General features: G+C 50.4%; 1 protein-coding gene and 1 non-coding gene across 3 annotated transcripts in view; one reads left to right on the plus strand and one right to left on the minus strand.

Moving 5' to 3' along the window:
* Positions 1–16,798, minus strand: part of nalf2 (NALCN channel auxiliary factor 2) — a 498,859-nt gene that overhangs the window by 387,066 nt on the left and 94,995 nt on the right. The gene's annotated exons all lie outside the window — the stretch shown is intronic.
* trnap-ugg (transfer RNA proline (anticodon UGG)) lies at positions 9,644–9,733 on the plus strand. The gene is given in 2 exon segments: positions 9,644–9,679; positions 9,698–9,733. It is a non-coding gene; the product is annotated as a tRNA-Pro (tRNA).

Below are 16,798 nucleotides of genomic sequence, written 5' to 3' on the forward strand. Positions count from 1 at the left end.
TAATTGTTGTTGGAGACTTACTACGAATAGATTTTTTCTTATTTTTTTCCATTTTTCTCTCTGAACGCAATCTTTCTTCCGCTCTCTATATTTAGCATTCCCTATCCAATTTGACATTTAATTCATTTTTCTATTGATTGTTTTTTGGTCAGACTCTGGCTATTCATTTGCAGCTCTTCAATCTACTTGGTCAAGGAGACAGACAGGTGTTTGTCCTGTTAATATCAGTCCTGAGTGTCACGTAGAAGGTGCTGCACATGTTTCACACTTAGCTATCCTGGTTAGGTGTCTCACGAAGCTGAACCCTTACCTTTAAATTGAGGCAGTCTAAATCCAGCTTCCAGGAGATGTAAATGCAGTGGACACGATCCTATGGCCATGCTGCGCCCGAAAAGCATCTCGCCTTGGCGCAGCATGGCCACCGAAAGAGACTCCACTCCCGGGATTTAGCTGGCTCGCAACACCTCGCGTGAATCTCGCGAGTCGTTGCGATGTGAATCCCGCCCACAATGGGGGAATCACTTTTTAGCAAATCTGCGTATCAGAGTGAGGCAGTTAGCTTCACTCTAATGTGCAGATTCTCGAGGTACCTGAGGCTTTGTGATTCAACCCCTTCACCTTGGAGACCTAGAGACGAGCGCCGTTCTGCACTGGTCGCCACAAATGGGGACCAGACGGACCGACACTCGTGGGGGTCTCCCAGGGGATCGGAGGCCACTACTGCATGCCATTTTGGAAGGATGGTGCCCTGATACTGCTGGTGCTACCTGGGTACCCTGGCAATGTCAGCCTGGCAACCTGGTGTGATGTTCTTTGTCCACCTTAATGCAATTTAGGACACTCAACACTTCTTCCTTTGTCACATCGACGTTCTCAATAATGAGCTCATAGCGAGTCAGTAACCTGTTTGACATTGCTCAGTGGTTAGCACAGTTGCTTCACAGCACCAGGGTCCCAGGTTCGATTCCTGGCTTGGGTCACTGCCTGTGCGGGGTCTGCACGTTCTCCCCATGTCTGCGTGGGTTTCCTCCGGGTGCTCCAGTTTGCTCCCCCAAGCCCCAAAAGACATGCTGTTAGATGAATTAGACATTCTAATTTCTCCCTTTGTATAACCAAACATGCGCCCGAGTGTGGCTAATAGGGGCTTTTCACAGTGTCATGTGAGAGTACCTTTAAGAAATGGGTGTTTATAAATGGGTGTGTATATAAATATCTGTAGTGAGAGTACCTTTAAGAAATGGGTGTTTACTACTGCAGTGATGTCAGAGAGTGGGTGGAGCTGGGCTGTCTGCCAGCTTTTTACTTTTGTTTTAGGCTGTTTGCTGCAGGGTGTGTTTTAGTTTCGTTTTCAGAGCTGGATAGCTGCAGTCAAAACCAGAAGGTGTATGAATCTCTCTGTAATCTGAAGACTAAATCGATCCTGGTGATTTAAAACTAATAACAGTAGTGACTTTAACCTGATGTGCTTCTGGTAAAAGGTGTTTTAAGTTGTATGGACGTTGAAAGGAAAGCTTAAACAATTACTTAGTGTTGTAATTTTTGGGGGTTGTATTTGAATTAATGGTTCCAAAGATGTTCACTGTGTGTTTTAAAAAGGTTAACTTGAGTTCATAGAATAAACATTGTTTTGTTTTTAAAAATACTTTTCCATTTCTGCTCTACCACACCTGTAGAGTGGGCCGTGTGCTCCCCATACCACAATCTAGTAAAAGTTGTGGGTTAGGTGAACTCCATGATACACTTTGAGGTTCTCTAAACCCTGGCCCATAACACTAAGGAGGAACTCTTTGGCTAAGTGCCTATCAGTGACTCTGTCAACAAAAAGAGATACCTTCGCGGTCACTGAGCACAGCACGGAAATAATCAATAAATCAATCATAGCTCGTAAAGATCCTGCAAAAGGTCTCATGCTCATGAGCAAGATCTGGAAACCCTTGTTTTAATGGTCCCAGAGGGAGATGCAAGTATTACACTGAAAGAAGATTGCCGATCAGGACAGACTGCGCATTTTATTACAGAAGTGAAAAAGTATGCAAATATTTGAATTGCAAGATGAATATCTTCTTCTCCAGGTAGAACCTTCAATTATTCATGGGTTGTGAAATCATGGCTTATGAAGTATAATGCGAGGATTTGTGAAGTTATTCACCTTGGTCATAAGAGTAGTAAAGGATTTTTTTTTTCTTAAAAGGCCTGAAACTTGTAAGTGTTGATGTTGGGTGTACTTGTATCAGAATTACAAAAAATTAGCTTGCAGGTACAGCGAGCAATTAGGAAGGCAAACAACATGCTGCCCTTTAATGCAGGAGGGTTGAAGTAGAGGAATTAAACGTCTTGCGACAGTTGGACAGGTCTTTGGTGAGGCCTCATCTGGAGTACTGTCTGCAGTTTTAGTCTCCATGGGCAGGATTTTCCAGTCTCCCAGCTGCACGTTACCCGACGGCGGGAGGCGGCACGCCATTCGCCGGTGGCAGGATTCTCTGCTCTCACCGCTGTCAATAGGGAATCCCATTAAAGCCAACCCACACTGTCGGGGAACCCGCGGGAAGGTGGTGCTCTACCAGCGGGACAAGAGAATCCCGCCGCCAACGAAACGTCGGAGAATTCCGACCCATATTTAAGGAAGGATACACTTGTGTTGGGACAGCGAAGATTCACTGGATTGGTCCCTGAGGTGAAAGGGTTATCCTATGATGAGAGGCTGAGTAAATTGGGTCCATATTCTCCGGAGGTCAGAAGAATGACAGGTGATCTCATTGCAATGTATTTTGAAGGGACTTGACGGGGCGAGATTGTTTCCCCAGGTTGGGGAATCTCGAACAAGAGGGCACAGTCTCAGAATATGATGAGTTGATCAGTCGGGACTGAGATGAGGAGACATTTATTCACTGAAAGGTATTAGAACTTTTGGAATTCTCTCCCCCAGAAGGCTATGGGTGCAGCATTGTTTAATACATTTAAGGCTGGTTTTTGATCGCTCAGGGAACCAAGTGATTTGGGGGAACCAAGTGATTATAGTAGTGGATGGAAAAGTTGAGTTGAAATCTAAGATCAGCCATGATCATACTGAATGTCGGGCCATGTTCTCTACCCTTTAAAAAAATTAATTCTTGGGATTTAACAGAGAGTCCAGACTGGGGAAGTTAGCTCCCTTCTCTCTCGACGCACGCTGCCAGACCTGCTGCGATTGTCCAGCATTTTGTTTTTGTTTGAGATTCCAGCATCCGCAGTAATTTGCTTTTATTTTGGGATATGAATGTCACTGGCTAGGCCAGCATTTATTATCCACCCTTCACTGAACCTTGAGAGGTGATGGGGAGCTGCCTTCTTCATCTTGCTGCAATTACACCCACAGTGCTGTTTGGGAGGGAGTTCCAGAATTTTGACCCAGGGGCAGTGACGGGATGGTGATATATTTCCAGATGAGGAAGGCCTGACCCAGCATTCTCCAGGGCCTCCGCGATGCTCCACCTCCACTCGGATGAATTCCCGACGGCGCGGCCCACTTGTGCTTTTAAAAATTGTGAAACAGGCGCCGTGGCTGCTGAGGGAGAGAGAAGGTGCACGGAAAATGCCCAACAGCGCCATAGTCTGCTGACAGTCATGCCGCTGGCCAGGGGGTTTCTGCCAGGTTCGGGGGCAGTAGCGAGGGGTGGCCAGGAAGTGGGCCGTGGGGTCTGGGTCGACGGACACGGGACATCATTGCCGCAGCCGATAAGGCAGCCATGCAGCTGCTCACGCTGCTGACTGCCCACTTTGAACTTAGTGCCACGGGTCGTATAGGTGCCCCCCCCCATGGCACCCGCCTGGGTGTCCTGTGGCCCCAGCCGACCCATCAGCTGTATGGGCGTGCTCCAAGCACAACCAGTGCCATCAAGTGTGTGTGAGGAGTGTAATGTGTATGTGCGGCTGCAGCTTGTCAGCTTCCCGAGTGTCAATCACAGACTCGGCAAATCCTGCACCATTTTTCATTGGACTCGATTGTGTTCCACACGGCACCGGTGCTAGCCCCTTAATAGTAGCGGAATTGGTCCAGGTGTGGCGCCAGTTTTTATGTTGTGAAAGTCCACGAATTCTGCGTTGGCGTCAACATTTAGTCTCAGAAACGGAGAATCCCGCTCACAATGTGTGAGATTAATAACACATCTTAATTCTCTGCCCACTTCCTCTGTTGTGGGAGCACCCTGGAAATATTTTAGGGGCTTGTGTGGAGGTCAAGGTTGTGACCGAGAGGAACATTACCAACAGGGGAAATAAATATATATATGTGTTTAAATAAGCTGCCATCACTGGGATGCCAAAGCTCCAGGCGGTGAACGATGGAATACATGTCCCCCTATGAGGACTGGATCATCATTAAATACCTTTTCATCAACATTCCAATCTGCCTCAATCCTCTGTCTGAAGGTTGTGAAGGATGGGCTGGGCTCAGTGTAGAGAGTTTGCTGGGTGGTGGGGTGTGGGAGGCTGGTGGTGTGGAGTGTGGATGTTGGAGGATGACACAGGGCAGTGCCCCCAGGACCACTGGATATTCATCCTCAGGTAGCAGGGAGTGGGGTCAGAAATGTGAGGCTGCCTTATAGGACAGCTTACCCAGTGAGTGACCCATCACCACTCACCATCTCCAAAACTTCCCCCCACCCTTCCCAAAGGATATATGGGCCCATGAGATGGAGTGACCAGCACACATCCATGGATCACCTGGGAGGACAGTGGAATGTGATCCTGAAGGCAGGAGTCAGACTCTGACAGACAATGTCCAGAGCTCACAGCGAGTAATCATTATCCTCTGTCCCGTGGAAAAGACCCACTAATACTGCCAAGCCAGGAACAACATCCTGTAGTAATGCTGGTAGGACCCTGGGAGGGGGAGGGGAAGCTAGGATGGTAAGATAGTGTGAAGGGATGAGGGGTAGTGGAGGATGTGAGCGACTATGGGTAAGGGAGCACCACTTGGAAGCGGGTAGGGGGGGAGGGAGAGTATGGAGAGATAGGGCAGGGCGGAGGAGCAGCCAGTGTCCAGGCCTCCTCGGTGGAAAATCTGGACATGATCAGGTTGTCCCATGTGTGGCGGCCTTGGAACACAGCTTGGGTGGCCTGCCATGCCAGCCTGGGCTCCATGCCTGGTTCCTCCTGGACATCCTCCTCATCCACCTCTGGGCTGGGCCTCCCTATTAAGGGAGCCCCGAGTGAGGGGGGGGGGGTTCTCCCATTCTGGTTCTCTCAGGGTGGAGGAGGGGGGAAATGGCTGTCTGGTAAAGGAGGGGTGGGAAAGTAGTGCATTGTGAGGGAGTCATCCCCTTAGCCCAGCGCAAGGTCCACCACGTCAGGCTCATGTTTGGTGAGACCTGTAGTGGTCACCGCCCTCGTGATTCATAACCCAGAGGACTGGAGAATCACGGAGGGTCAGAGAACAGGGTTCCGGGTCCGCTAAGACCATTTGCTTCATTTACATCCTCCCACTGGCACGCAGGTGCAAACTTCGATCCTGCCGCCAGCGGAGGATCGTGTATGGATCGACACTCACTGATGTCGATTTTTTGATTCTCTGCTACTGGTAGTGGGCGACATAGAATAGAGGTCACAGCCTCTCAAATGGAGAATTTTGCCCACTGTGTAGAACCGATGAACTCTAGAGTGACAATAAGATGTTAAAAAAAAACCTTTATATAGTCATTCGTTGATTAAATTTCCACATGACAAAATAACCCTCCTTTTTACGATAGACCAATAAAGGTATCAATCATCAGACCCTCCACAGTATCAATAGCAGAAACTGCAAGCACTTTGTATCATGTGTAAATGAACATTGTGCAATTGATAGAACAGATCAGAAAGCCAGAGCTGCCGATCAAGCAATGTTTTCCCAGGGGCTCAGCTATTTCAACAGCCTAATGGATTTCTGGGCCCTCAGCCAAACCTCATTTTGCATTCTTCACCTGCCCCAAACCATCCCACACCCTGTTAAAAATTAGAATCCCCAGGAATGGGGGAAGGAATCCTAGAATTGGGTGCTGGCTGCCATTTCTACCCTTGCACGGAGTCTCTCAAACTCTATGAAAATCCAATCCTATGATTCTCAAATGACCCTTTTCTGGCCTGCTAACATGATGATCGAATAGAAATCTTTAAAATTATGGAGGGGTTGATCTGGATGAATTTGTTTGGATTATTTATTTCAGAAGTTAATCGATGTTTGGGATACGTTACCATAATTAGAAAAAAAACTACAAATGAATTGAATCAATTGTGTTCCAAGTGGCGCCGGTGCTAGCCCCTCAACGGTCGCCGAATCGGTCCAGGTGCAGCGCCAGTTTGTTTCCAAAGGAAAAAGAAATTGAGAGATATAGTGAGAAGATGGGATTGAGAGCCATCAAAATAGGGCAATCTTATTGGTCTGATTGGCTATTCTCTGCATCTAAATGTCCCTGTGTTTCAGGCTACTTCTGAATTTAATTTGATACCTCTCGATTATGTTGAAAGGAAACGCGAATGCAAAATCAAGACCCAGTCTTACAGGCATGTGTTGATGAAAAATTTATTCCAACAATTATGAAAGCAGGAAGCTTACTGTAGGATTAGTTTTGTTATATTTCCACGCTGCAGGATTTGTGCAGTACACAGGAGACTCCAAAGCAGCTTAGCTTGTATTCTGTTCAAACCGGGCAATAGAGGTAGGATGCCAATGAAACCCTTCTCATCTAGCATTGCTTTCGTCCTGACATTTGAAATCATCCAGTTGTAAGTTGAGAGACTTTGAAAGTTGAAGCTGTTTACATCACTTCCGGTGGCGGCCATGGGGAAGTAGGTCGCACATTCGATAGCGCCCGCCTGAAACGGACTTTCGGACCTTTTTTCCCGGATTTTTGGGAACTTTATGAAATAAACCAGTGGAGTGAGCAATAGTAAGGAGGATTCCCCCCCCCCCCCCCCCCCCCGATGTATGGATAGCTGGACCAGAAGTGGCCGTGTGAAACTAGTTAGTCCCGACAGAGGGAAGCGAGTGGAGCTGACAGTGCGGCGAAGCATGGCAGACGGCAAGGACCAGGGAGCGTTGACTCACTGGCCCAAGGAGCAGCAGATGGAGTTCTTCAAGAGTTGCTTTGCCGAGCTACAAAAGGATACGCTTGACCCGATGAAAGCATCGATCGACCAAATGGTCGCGACTCAGGCGGCCCAGGGGAAAACGATTAAGGAGATTGAGTTAAACCTATCCAACCAAGAGGACGAGGTGGAGGTGCCAGATGACCTCCACAGGAAGATGCAGGAGAAACTGGAGGAGCTGGAGAGCAGGACCAGGAGGCAGAATTTAAGAATCGTTGGCCTTCCTGAAGGCATTGAGGGACCAGATGTGGGAGCATATGTGTCGGGTATGCTGGAGTCGCTGATGGGAGCGGGGGCTTTCCCTCGATCCCTAGAGCTGGATGGAGCGCACAGAGTCCTTGCCAGGAAGCCCAAGGTGAATGACCCGCCGAGGGCCATGGTGGTTCGTTTTCACCGTTTTTCAGATAAGGAGCGCATCTTGCGGTGGGCCAAGAAGGAACGAAGCAGCAAGTGGGAGAACACTGAGGTGCGCATCTATCAGGACCTGGGAACGGAGCTGGCCAAGAGACGTGTTGGGTTCAACCGGGCAAAGGCGACCCTCTTTAGGAAGGGGGTGAAGTTTGGGGTGTTATACCCAGCGAGGCTGTGGGTAACGCATGAAGATCGACACTACTATTTAGAGTCGCCAAATGATGTTTGGACATTTATTAAGGAGAAGAAGTTGGACTCGCGTTAAAAGACACTGAAGAACAAAGAGCAAAGAAAATGACAGCACAGGAACAGGCCCTTTGGCCCTCCCAGCCTGCGCCGATCCAGATCCTTTATCTAAACCTGTCACCTATTTTCCAAGGATCTACTTCCCTCTGTTCCCCGCCCGTTCATATATCTATCCAGATGCATCTTAAATGATGCTATTGTGCCCGCCTCTACCACCTGTGCTGGCAAAGCATTCCAGGCACCCACCACCTTCTGCATAAAAAACTTTCCACGCACATTTCCCTTAAACATTTCCCCTCTCACCTTGAAATCGTGACCCCTTGTAATTGACACCCCCACTCTTGGAAAAAGCTTGTTGCTATCCACCCTGTCCATACCTCTCATAATTTTGTAGACCTCAATCAGGCCCCCCTTCAACCTCCGTCTTTCCAACGAAAACAATCCTAATCTACTCAATCTTTCTTCATAGCTAGCACCCTCCATACCAGGCAACATCCTGGTGAACCTCCTCTGCACCCTCGCTAAAGCATCCACATCCTTCTGGTAATGTGGCAACCAGAACTGCACGCAGTATTCCAAATGTGGCCTAACCAAAGTCCTATACAACTGTAACATGACCTGCCGACTCTTGTACTCAATACCCCGTCCGATGAAGGCAAGCATGCTGTATGCCTTCTTGACCACTCTATCGATCTGCGTAGCCACCTTCAGGGTACAATGGACCTGAACTCCCAGATCTCTCTGTACATCAATTTTCCCCAGGACTCTTCCATTGACCATTTAGTCCACTCTTGAATTAGATCTTCCAAATGCATCACCTCGCATTTGCCTGGATCTGCCATTTCTCTGCCCAACTCTCCAATCTATCTATATTTTGCTGTATTCTCTGACAGTCCTCCTCGCTATCTGCAACTCCACCAATCTTAGTATCATCTGCAAACTTGCTAATCAGACCACCTATACCTTCGTCTAGATCATTTATGTATAGCACAAACACCAGTGGTCCGAGCACGGATCCCTGTGGAACACCACTAGTCACCTTTCGCCATTTTTAGACACTCCCTTCCACCACTAGTCTCTGTCTCCTGTTGCCGAGCCAGCTCTTTATCCATCTAGCTAGTACACCCTGAACCCCATACGACTTCACTTTTTCCATCAACCTGCCATGGGAAATTTTATCAAACTCCTTACTGAAGTCCATGTATATGACATCTACAGCCCTTCCCTCATCAATTAACTTTGTCACTTCCTCAAAGAATTCTATTAGGTTTGTAAGACATGACTTTCCCTGCACAAAACCATGCTGCCTATCACTGATAAGTCTATTTTCTTCCAAATGTGAATAGATCCTATCCCTCAGTATCTTCTCCAACAGTTTGCCTCAAGCTCACAGGTCTATAATTCCCTGGATTATCCCTGCCACCCTTCTTAAACAAAGGGACAACATTAGAAATTCTCCAGTCCTCCAGGACCTGACTCGTGCTCAAGGATGCTGCAAAGATATCTGTTGAGGCCCCAGCTATTTCGTCCCTCGCTTCCCTCAGTAACCTGGGATAGATCCCATCCGGACCTGGGGACTTGTCCACCTTAATGCCTTTTAGAATACCCAAAACTTCCCCCTTCCTTATGCCGACTCGATCTAGAGTATTTAAACATCCACCCTTAGCCTCAACATCCGTCATGTCACTCTCCTTGGTGAATACCGATGCAAAGTACTCATTAAGAATCTCACCCAATTCCTCTGACTCCATGCATAAATTCCCTCTTTTGCCTTTGAGTGGGCCAATCTTTTCTCTAGTTACCCTCTTGCTCCTTATATACGAATAAAAGGCTTTGGGATTTTCCTTAACCCTGTTAGCCAAAGATATTTCATGACCCTCGGGGCTCGTTGGTTTAGGGGTATGATTCTCGCTTTGGGTGTCTCGGTTTCGAAACTTGCGGGAGGTCCCGGGTTCAAATCCCGGACGAGCCCTTTGATAAGGTTTTCTGTTGGTCAGGCGATATGTTTGAACCTGGTACCGCCACCTGGGACCCTGGCAATGCCAATCTGACACTTCCAGGGTGCCTCTGCTAGGATGTCATAGGAATTGCCAGGGTTTCAGGCTGACAATTCCAGCGTGCCTGGGGGGGCCTTGCCAATTGGAGCGGGGTGTGAGGGGTGGTTCCCATGGACCTCAACGAGGTTGGTGGGTTATGCAGAAACGGCAGAGGTAGGGTGGGTAGGATTGAGGCTGCCACTCAAAAAAAAGGGGGCAGCACGGTAGCATAGTGGTTAGCATAATTGCTTCACAGCTCCAGGGTCTCAGGTTCGATTCCCGGCTTGGGTCACTGTCTGTGCGGAGTCTGCACGTTCTCCCCGTGTGTGCGTGGGTTTCCTCCGGGTGCTCCGGTTTCCTCCCACAGTCCAAAGACGTGCAAGTTAGGTGGATTGGCCATGCTAAATTGCCCTTAGTGTCCAAAATTGGCCTTAGGGTTGGTTGAGTGGGGTTACTGGGTTATGGGGATAGGGTGGTGTGGGCCTCGGTAGGGTGCTCTTTCCAAGAGCCGGTGCAGACTCGATGGGCTGAATGGCCTCCTTCTGCACTGTAAATTCTATGATTCTATGACCCCTTTTAGCCCTCTTTATTGCGCGTTTGTGATTTGTCGTACTTGCCCGATATTCCTCCGAAGCTTCATCAGATTTAAGTCGCCTAGATCTTACGTATGCTTCCTTTTTCATCTTAGCTAGTCGCACAATTCCACCCGTCATCCATGGTTCCCTAATCTTGCCATTTCTATCCCTCATTTTCACAGGGACATGTCTGTCCTGCACTCTAATCAACCTTTCCTTAAAAGACTCCCACATTTCAAATGTGGATTTACCCTTAAACAGCTGCTCCCAATCCACATTCCCTAGCTCCTACCAAATTTTGTGTACAGAACATAGAACATTACAGCGCAGTACAGGCCCTTCGGCCCTCGTAAGTCCCAACAATGTTACTGCACCCTTCCTATTTCTTAGCTCTACCCATATTGCCTCAGTGCTCGAATCCTCCATCGTGCCCTCCTTAATCACAGCTGTGATATCATCTCTGACCAGTAATGCAACTGCTCCACCCCTTTTACCTCCCTCTCTATCCCTCCTGAAGCATCTATACCCTGGGATATTTAGTTGCCAGTCTTGCCCTTCCCTCAACCAAGTCTCCGTAATACCAATAACATCATATTCCCAGGTACTAATCCAAGCCCTAAATTCATCTGCCTTACCTGCTACACTTCTCGCATTAAAACAAATGCACCTCAGACCACCTGTCCCTTTGTATTCATCATCTCTTCCCTGTCTACTCTTCCCCTCAGTCACATTGAGTTTATTATCTAGTACCTTACTGGCTTTAGTTGCTGCCTCTTTACTGACCTCTAACTTCCACTCTGGTTCCCACCCCCCTGCCACATTAGTTTAAAACCTCCCCAACAGTGTTAGCAAAAGCACCCCCTAGGACATTGGTTCCAGTCCTGCCCAGGTGTAGACCATCTGATTTGTAATGGTCTCACCGCCCCCAGAACCGGTTCCAATGTCCCAAAAATCTGAACCCCCTCCCTCCTGCACCATCTCTCAAGCCACGTATTCATTCTGACTATTCTTGAATTTCTACTCTGGCTGTCTTGTGGCACTGGTAGCAATCCTGAGATTACTACCTTTGAGGTCCTACTTTTTAACTTATCTCCTAACTCCCTAAATTCTGATTGTAGGACCTCATCCCATTTTTTACCTATATCATTGGTGCCTATATGCACCATGACAACTGGCTGTTCACCCTCCCCCTTCAGTATGTCCTGCAGTTGATCTGAGACATCCCTGACCCGTGCACCCGGGAGGCAACATACCATTTGGAGATTAAGCTCCGGAGATGGGATGTGGCGGTGGTTTGTAATTGTGTTCTGTTTTAAACAAGATTGTATTTAGTATTGGGCGAGAGAATGGGCTGGAGGGATGGGGGAGGGCGCTTTGTTTCACAGGGAGTTGATTCGGGGGGCGAGGGGGGCCCTGAAGTTAGCATTATCCTTCGGGGAGACTGGGTCTTGTTTTAAGTGAGTGTTTCTGTTCTGGTTTATGGTTATGTTAATGTCTTCTTGAGAGCTGTTGTTTACTTACTGGGGAATGTGATCCAGCAAATAGGATTTTCCTATGTGGGGAGAAGGGTTCGAACAATAAGGTGATAGTCTGGTTGGTGCCAGGGGCGGGAGTTATTGAAGTCAGCATGGGTCAGCTGACTCTCGGAAGCGTAATTGGGGGTGAGCTTGTTGAGTTGGTGTCTGACTTGGGAGGTTAGGTTTCCGGTGCTATGGTGGGGGGGGGGGGGAAGAATGAGGGGGGGGGGGGGCTGCTTTACTGGCAAGGCAGAATTTTTTTTCAGTGAATAAATGGGAGGTCGGGGGTGACTGCTGCTTAAGGGGGTGCTCGGGGAAGCAGGGGGCGCGAGCTCGGGGCTGGCCTAAAAAGGATGATGGCTAGTCGGCTGGAGGGCGGGGTGGGGGGGGGGGGTTAGCCCCCGTCCAGGCTGATTACGTGGAACGTGAGAGGTCTGAATGGACCAGTTAAGAGAGCACGCGTGTTCGCACATTTAAAGGGACTAAAGGCAGACGTGGAAATGCTTCAGGAGACACATCTAAAGGTTACAGACCAGATGAGATTAAGGAAGGGTTGGGTTAGTCAGGTGTTCCACTCAGGGCTGGACTCGAAGACCAGGGGGGTAGCAATTTTGATTAGTAAGCGAGTGGCATTTGAGGCTGGGAGAATTGTGGCTGATAAAGGGGGTAGGTATATAATGGTGAGCGGGAAGCTGGAGGGGGTCCAAGTGGTGCTCGTGAGCGTCTACGCCCTGAACTGGGACGACGTGGACTTTATGAGGTGCGTGTTAGGCAAGATCCTGGACCTTGAGTCACACAACTTGATCATGGGCGGGGGGGGGGGGGGACTTTAATACGGTTATTGAACCTGAATTGGACCGCTCAAAATCCAGGACAGGGAAGAGACCGGTGGCGGCAAAGGAATTGAAGGGCTTTATAGAGCAGATGGGGGGCGTTGACCGCTGGAGGTTCACACGGCCGAGGGTAAAGGAGTTTTCTTTTTTCTCCCACGTCCACAAAGTTTATTCCCGTGTTGACTTTTTTGTTCTGGGCAGGGCGTTGATCCCGAAAGTGGTGGGGATGGAATACTCGGCGATTACAGTCTCGGACCATGCCCCGCACTGGGTGGTTTTGCGGCTTAGGGAGGAGAGAGGGCAGCAGCCGCTGCGGAGACTAGATGTGGGGTTGTCGGTGGACGAGGTGGTTTGCGGGCGGGTAAATAAGAATATCCAGGACTACCTGGAAACAAACGACACGGGAGAGGTATCGGCAGTGACGGTCTGGGAAGCCCTGAAGGCAGTTGTTAGAGGGGAACTAATATCGATCCGGTCTCATAGAGAAAAGAAGGAAAGGGCAGAGAGGGAGAGATTAGTGGAGGAGATACTTCTGGTGGATAGGAGTTACGTGGAGGCCCCGGACGCGGGGCTCCTGAGGGAGCAGCGTAAGCTACAGACGGAGTTTGAATTGCTGACCACAGGGAAAGCGAGCAGGATGCTGGCGCACCAGCTTAGGAAGAGAGAGGCGGCCAGGGAGATTGGTGGGGTAAAGAATAAGGAGGGTAATTTGGTCTTGGACCCAGGGCGGGTGAATGAAGTTTTTAAGGAATTCTACAGCAAATTATGAGTCGGAACCCCCGGCGGGAGCAGAAGGGTTGAGATTTCTGGACCAGTTGAGATTCCCGAGGGTGGAGGAGGGCCTGGTGGAGGGGCTGGGGGCCCCGATCGAGATAGAAGAAATTATTAAGATGCGAGTGGGCATGCAGTCGGGCAAAGCTCCGGGGCCGGATGGCTTTCCCGTGGAATTTTTAAAGACATTTTCAGAGACATTGAGCCCACTGATGATAAGGACCTTTAATGAGGCTGGAGAGAAGGGAATCCTCCCCCCTACAATGTCGCAGGCCTCGATCTCACTCATTCTTAAATGGGAGAAGGACCCTGAACAGTGTGGTTCTTACAGGCCAATCTAGATTCTAAATGTGGATGCCAAACTATTGGCTAAGATCTTGACCAGAAGGATAGAGGATTGTGTCCTGGGGGTGATAGGGGAAGACCAGACTGGATTTGTTACGGGCAGGCAATGTAATGCCAATGTGCGGAGGCTTTTAAATATTGTTATGATGCCCTCGGAAGGAGAGGAAGCAGAGGTTGTGGCAGCGATGGATGCAGAGAAAGCTTTCGATCGGGTGGAGTGGGAGTACCTGTGGGAAGCGCTGGATAGGTTTGGGTTTGGTGAGGGCTTTATCCGGTGGGTGCGATTGCTGTACCAGGCGCCTGTGGCAAGCGTGCGCACGAACCGGCTTAGGTCGGGGTATTTTAAATTTCACCAGGGGACGAGGCAAGGGTGCCCCCTCTCCCCGCTATTATTTGCTTTATCCATTGAGCCGCTGGCCATGGCGTTGTGAGCCTCAAGGAACTGGCGGGGGCTGGTCCGGGATGGGGGGATGGGGGTGGAGCACCGGGTCTTGCTTTACGCGGATGATCTCCTCCTGTATATTTCGGACCCACTGGAGGGGTTGGGGGAGGTCATGCGGAGCTTGAGGCAATTTGGTAGTTTTTCGGGGTACAAACTGAACGTGGGGAAGAGCGAGTTGTTTGTGATCCAGGCTAAAGGACAGGAGAAGAGACTGAGTGAGTTGCCGCTTAGGAGGGTCGAGAAGAGCTTTCGCTACCTGGGAATACAGGTGGCTCAGAAGTGGGATTCGTTGCATAAGCTTAATTTGACCCGGCTGGTGGAACAAATGGAAGGGGACTTTAAAAGATGGGACATGCTCCCGCTGTCACTGGCGGGGAGGGTACAGACCGTGAAAATGACGGTCCTCCCCAGATTTTTATTTGTATTTCAGTGCCTCCCCATCTTCATCCCTAAGGACTTTTTCAAGCGGGTGAATCAGATCCTCTCGGGATTTGTGTGGGCGAATAAGAGCCCACGAGTAAAGAGAGTGCTGCTGGAACGCAGTCGGGGGGAGGGTGGGCTGGCGTTGCCGAACCTTTGCAACTACTACTGGGCAGCCAACATAGCTATGATTAGGAAGTGGGTACTGGGGGAGGGGTCGGCATGAGAGCAGTTGGAGGTGGCGTCATGTAAAGGCACCAGTTTGGGAGCGCTGGTAACGGTACCTCTGCCGTTCTCGCTGGCCCGTTACTCCACAAGCTCAGTGCTGGTGGTGGCACTGAAGATCTGAGGGTAGTGGAGGAGACACAAGAGGGTGGAAGGCGCGTCGGTCTGGACCCCGATATGTAATAACCACAGGTTTCTACCGGGCAGGATGGATGGCGGGTTCCAGAGCTAGAAGAGGGCAGGTATCGAAAAGGTGGGTGACCTGTTTATCGATGGGAGCTTTCCCAGCCTGCAGGCGCTGGAGGACAAATCCGCCAGGAAACGGCTTTAGATATTTGCAAGTGTGGGCCTTCCTGAGGAAACAGGTGGTGGCCTTCCCGCTCCTGCCGCCACGGGTGATACAGGACAGAGTGTCCGGTACCTGGGTGGGGGAGGGGAATGTGTCGGATATCTACCAGGAGCTGTTGGAGGCGGAAGAAACCCCGGTGGAGGAGCTTAAGGGCAAATGGGAGGAGGAGCTAGGTGGGGAGTTAGAGGCGGGTCTGTGGGTGAATGCCCTAAGTAGGGTCGATTCCTCCTCGTCATGTGCCAGGCTCAGTCTAATACAGTTTAAGGTGGTGCACCAGGCACACATGACAGCAGCGAGGTGAGCACGTTTTTCGGGGTAGAAGACAGATGTGCGAGGTGTGCGGGAAGCCCAGCAAACCATGTCCATATGTTTTGGGCAAGCCCGAAGCTTGGAGGGTTCTGGCAAGGGTTTGCCAGGCAATGTCCAAGGTGCTAGGTACGCGGGTGGTGCCGTGTCCAGAGGTGGCGATCTTTGGAGTGTCAGAAGACCTGGGAGTTCAGGGAGTGAAAGAGGCCGACGTTCTGGCCTTTGCCTCCCTGGTAGCCTGGAGACGGATCCTTTTAATGTGGAGGGACTCGAAACCACCGAGTGTAGAGACTTGGCTCAATGGCATGGCTGGGTTTCTTAGCCTCGAGAAGATAAAGTTTGCCTTAAGAGCATCAATGCTAGGGTTCTCCCGGAGACGGCAGTCGTTCGTCCACTTTTTTGGAGAAACTTGAAATGTCGGCAGTAGCAGCATTCCGAGGGAGGCGGGGGGAGGGGGGGGGGGGGGAGGGGGGAGGGTGGGGGGGGGGAGGGTGGGGGGGGGGAGGGAGTGGGGGGGGAGAGTGGGGGGGGGGGGAGAGTGGGGGGGGGGGAAGAGTGGGGGGGGGGAAGAGTGGGGGGGGGGGAAGAGTGGGGGGGGAGAGTGGGGGGGGGGGAAGAGTGGGGGGGGGGAAGAGTGGGGGGGGGGAAGAGTGGGGGGGGGGGAAGAGTGGGGGGGGGGGAAGAGTGGGGGGGGGGGGAAGAGTGGGGGGGGGGAAAGAGTGGGGGGGGGGAAAGAGTGGGGGGGGAAGAGTGGGGGGGGGAGAGTGGGGGGGGGAGAGTGGGGGGGGGAGAGTGGGGGGGGGAGAGTGGGGGGGGGAGAGTGGGGGGGGAGAGTGGGGGGGGGAGAGTGGGGGGGGGAGAGTGGGGAGGGGGAGTGGGGGGGGGGAGTGGGGGGGGGGTGGTGGTGGGGGGGGAGTGTGGGGGGGGAGTGGGGGGGGTGGTGGGGGGGGTGGGGGGGGGTGGGAGTGTTATTTTATGTCATTTCATGTGGTGTGTGTAGATAGAGTCGATTGGGGAAATGTCTATTTTTTTTCACCAGGTTAATGTTCAATGTTTACTGTTCTTTTTTTTTTGTTATTATTGTCATAAAATTTTACAAATACTTCAATAAAAATATTTTTTTTAAAAAGAAGCTGTTTACATCAACTGCGAACTGAGCTAAAGGGTACTGCTCTGGCGACATGTTCTCAGACTGTTTTCTCCAAAGTGCTTGCCGAC

Source organism: Scyliorhinus torazame, chromosome 5 (genome assembly GCF_047496885.1).
Source record: "Scyliorhinus torazame isolate Kashiwa2021f chromosome 5, sScyTor2.1, whole genome shotgun sequence".
Taxonomy (NCBI): domain Eukaryota; kingdom Metazoa; phylum Chordata; class Chondrichthyes; order Carcharhiniformes; family Scyliorhinidae; genus Scyliorhinus; species Scyliorhinus torazame.